General features: G+C 37.6%; 1 long non-coding RNA gene across 1 annotated transcript; it reads left to right on the top strand.

Moving 5' to 3' along the window:
• Positions 1 to 2,599: 2,599 nt before the first annotated feature.
• On the top strand, positions 2,600 to 3,814 carry LOC124271518. Its single transcript, XR_006897065.1, has 2 exons — positions 2,600 to 2,852; positions 3,012 to 3,814. It is a non-coding gene; the product is annotated as an uncharacterized LOC124271518 (long non-coding RNA).
• The last annotated feature ends 1,040 nt before the right edge of the window (positions 3,815 to 4,854 follow it).

The following is a 4,854-nucleotide window of genomic DNA, read 5'->3' on the forward strand; positions in this document are numbered from 1 at the left end:
GATATGATACGATCACGAACAAAAAACCACGTGTTCAGCGTTAGTTTTATAAAATGAGAAAGATCATGATATGTTATGAAATGTAGACACCAAACTCTGGAGCTGCTGGAACATTCCTTGACATTAAGGTAAAGTGGACTATCGGTAAGTCGAAGTCATCCCAGTTGTCACATGGTCTTGGGATTAGTTGTGTCACTCCGAATCTTTGTGTATACACCTAAACACGAAACAGATCAGGCCGTTTCACTGGTCTTATATTTCCGGTTTGTTAACCATTGGAAATGTTTGGCCAAAATTTATATAAGATCATCCATTAATATACCTGAATCTTTTGGTCAAATTGCTTTTTAATGATTTTGTCCATATCACGGTCATATTGCCGGTTAAGCTGTTTGTGACAAGGCCATGGTATGAAACTAACAGGGATATCTGAATAACCACGACTTCAATGATACAATTTTAGTACAAAAGTTTTCATCTATTTTTTTAAAATATATTGCCTGTTAGGTCCATACTAGTGTTGGGAACTGGTTGAAATCTCATAATTGATGATTGCTTCATTACCAACGAACAATCATCGATAAAAATTGGTTAGCGTCAATTTTCAGATTTTCCTATTCAGGTTGTTATTGCAGATATGTATAACATGATGCACCTTGCTACTTTAAAGTGATGTTGATATATCATGAACATAAACCTTCTGGGGTCTTCAAGAAATATTCAGTCATAACTTCTTAGTTAGTGAAGTGAGTTTTCTAAGAATTAAACAAGTTTTCAGGCCCTGACAACTTCGAAGATATGTTCCATCGTCAAGTGTTTCAAAGACTAAAACAGCAGTTCCAAAATCGTTTGTGTTCGATTATGAGAAAATGTGATCGATTGCTTGGTCGTTTGGTCACTTTGAAAAATCTTCGATTATTTCAATTAATCGGAACATCACTAGTCCATACTGTCAGTGGTGGGACAATCTAATGTTAAATCTAAAGTCAACCGTCTTCACTTTTCATTATGCACAAGTTCTTAAGTGCAACTACTCTTGTTGCCACCAGTAATCGCTAATTGAATTGCAATCACCTGATCACTCGGCAAACAGTATAGATATCTATCCGGGATGGTTATATTGAGACTGAGCAAGCCACGTTATATCCACTTCTTGATATTTGTAACTGATCAAACGCTTGTCACACCTCCAGAAATCGCAATTACAAAATGACATTTATGTATTAGAGGCATTTTGGACGCCGCTGGGGACTCATTAACGGTGCCTCCATGCGAATCTCAGACGATTCAATCGGTATTGAGGCTATTTTATTTCCATAATGAAGTGTCCATTTGTTATAAATCCTGAACAAATCTCAGAGGACATATCGTGAAACGTAAAATCTCGAATGAGGAGTTGGTTTATAGTTATAGTGGGTAAGTGTGGGGGGCATCGTGATTCGAGTGGAACATATGGGGCTAATGGCACTCTCAAGAACATTGCACTATAAATGTGGAGCTTTATATAATCACGGCCATAATTTGACCATAACCACGACTTCGCTACAGGTAAGCAATCATTCCTTCCATACCTATCTATTCCAGTCAACTTCAGTCGAGAAGCAAATGTCATTTTGAAGGGACATTTCCGGATTGAATTCACTCACGAGAAAAAAGATCGGATGTGCGAAAATTATGTACCCCAATAAGCAAGTAGCGATTCCACTTATTACATCAATCACGCTTCTTCTGTGTAGAGATGCTTGGTAATTGAACAAATAGCTGTCCCCTTGTGGGGAATTAAGGCAGATGTGTTGTGTTTTCAACCACTTCTTTCTGGTCGCGAGTTTTTTCTCTCCATCGGTTTCCGCCCGTGATATCAATTAAATCTGATAATTTCAATGATCGGACAACCGTCAATAGAGTGGGCACTTTTTTACAGTAAAAATAATAGATTTACGCTCGAAAATAGCCTTTTATCCCGCAGTTACGTTCTTGAACGAGGCTTTCAAGGTTTAGAAGTGGTCGAGAAGGTAGGTTAGCTGGAGGAGGCGTGTTAAGGTGATAGGTGTGAGATACATGGATTTACATGAGTACCAGACATTGAAGCGATAGTATTTCTGCAAGGTAAAGTTGGTTTTTTTTGGGTGTTTAGAAACCCTTTATTGTTTCCGTAGTTCAAGAATTCCTTCTCCAATTAATTTTTCATTTGAGTTTCAGGTTTTGGTTAATCATTTATGTGTCGTCGTCTTATCTTCGTATTTATATTTTAGACGATATACGATATTAAGATTATTGTGCGCATATAATAATAATAATGTTCCAAACTAGTAATACACCATTTGGAAGGTTTGCATATATATTGCAGAAAAAAAAAATTCCTCTGAAATTTGACATTTTCTTTCACTTTCATGAGTACTGAGTGTGATTGTTTCACTTGTAAATGATCGTATCCCGGGCTGAAGTTGTAATTACTTAAACGGAACAATCAACATGATGCAATGTCAGTGAGTTTAATAATCACACAGAGATGACTCTGGCACTCCAGTCACGTTGTTAAGGAGAGTACATCCATGTTTATTGATCTCGCTAATGTGTGTTGGTTTCACTTGAACGATGCACAGTTTTGAAGTTACGACATTATTTTCAGATTGTTTTTTAAAACCTGTGATGACCTCCAACTAATTTATTCAGTATATAGCGAGTATTGGCTTGGCCGTGTATACTTATCACATATAGTGGTGTTATCCCTGTGAAAGGGATGAGTATTGGAAACATATCGTGAACTGAATTGTACCCTTGGTTCTGGCGATGGTAACTGGACATTTTAGTACTGATTTGCTGAGGGACTGAGGATCACCTTAATTGAATGGGTAATTGATTGATCGTAACCGACATCAGTTGTAATTGTTAATTCAGCAAGTCGTTATTTCCGTATTTGATATTTTAGTTGATGTTGGCGTTTGCCGTGATTTAGCTTGTGTTCTTTCCACTCCAGCTGGACACTGTTCAAAGTGTTGGGTTTGTTTCAGAAATGACGGCTGTCTACTGTATGTACGCATTGATGGTACTTGGCTTGGTGGACTTGGGGGTCACACAAACATTGTACGAGGACGTTCCACAATACATGCAAGGCACTGGGAGCTATGACAAGAGAAATGCAGAGAGTGTCCGGACATTCCACCGTAAAACAAGATCTCCAACATGTGGATGTTGCGTTCAGAGCAGAATGACTAACCAGTTTTGTTGTGATTTGTGTACCAACTTAGTGAAGCGATCGGATCGGGAACCCAAGCTGGAACAAACTGTGGCCCCGATATATTCAGAAAAAAGGATGTCTAGCAGTTGCTTCTGTTGCAAAACCACCCTAAACAGGAAATGTTGTAAGAACTGCAAATTCTTCGTCTAGGAGCTGTCATGTTGCCGGTGCCTCTCATTGCCAGATTTCTTGGAACTCTCCTGCAAGGATGTACGTTTCGTTCGATCTTTCTCTGTGTATGACGAAAACATACTCTACTCATTGGTTGTTTTGAAAAGCTATATTCATCAGACTTATCAAAGGTGGGACTATTGACAATATTAAGTAACGCACACCCGAGGTGCTGACGACTCTAAACGTATGTGTTCCTATGTTGAATCTCCTCAGCGCAGTGCAATCTTTGGTATGTTGGGTTTTGTTTAAGTAACTCTTGGATTAGGCTATATTTGGCCAAAATAAGCATTTCTGACATTTCCAGATACACATGCCCATAGCATGAAAGTGATCCTTACATTATAATTTGACGATGACTAGGTAATTAAAAGAAATATAATAAATGTCAGAATTGAATAACAACCTATCTTTGTGTTATATTTATTTCAAGTCCATGTCAACAGTAAAAAGTATTCTTTTTTCTATATTTATATATATATTTCTATATTATATTGAACTTCAACGTCATAGAATAATCCTCAAATTAACTGCCGAAACTATTCATTCAGTATTGAAAATTACGTTGACGTTATATATCCTCGACGCTTGTTGGATTTTGCATGTACTTAGGACGGATGCCACTTTGTGTATACAGTGATCTCATCGCTATCCGAACACCTGGTGTTATAACTTTTTGCATGTACTTAGGACGGATGTCACTGTATGTATACAGTGATCTCATCGCTAACCAAACACCTAGTGTTAAGGGACATCCTATACACACTCCGTTTCCATTTGTCATAATACGTCATGTTGTTAATTTAGTCAGTTGGGAGAAGAAGGCTGATGCTTGGCACATCATTTGAAACATGACAGTTGTACACCTGCTGATGAAGACCAGTTGTCAGTTGATAGAGACAGTTATGTCAGCCAACGTCATTACTCACTATACTTCATTTTACCACAGCTATCTGTTAGCGATGTTAAATACACTGTAATGAAGGGTTGGTTTGTTCTTGTCTTATGAGATTACACAGAAGGTGGGGTTGTCTAACGAATGGTTTGAGGTGCTGCTCGTCGATATTGCCAGTTGCCATTAGTACTGCTACTGTGGCAGCGATTTACCATGGAATCTGCTTGGAAAATGTGCAGTTATGGCTTGGCTTGTGTGATATCGTGATATTTAGGGATTACCAACACGTTGTTTACTAGGGGTGGGTATTGCAGAGAATTTTCATATTGCGATATATTGCGATGCGAAAACATATATTGCGATGTGTACTGCAATATATTGCAAGAAGTTTTTTAAAACAAAAAAACTACTTATAATGGAGTTAATGCTTAACTATAAGGCAAAAAAACAACAAAATCACTATGCTTGATTAAGCTTTAATAATAACTTTTAATTATGACAAAATAAATAATATTTGTCACAAATGAAACGAGGAAAAGAACAATTTAGC

This window comes from Haliotis rubra, unplaced genomic scaffold (assembly GCF_003918875.1).
Source record: "Haliotis rubra isolate DU_JTF1 unplaced genomic scaffold, ASM391887v1 Scf161, whole genome shotgun sequence".
NCBI lineage: Eukaryota > Metazoa > Mollusca > Gastropoda > Lepetellida > Haliotidae > Haliotis > Haliotis rubra.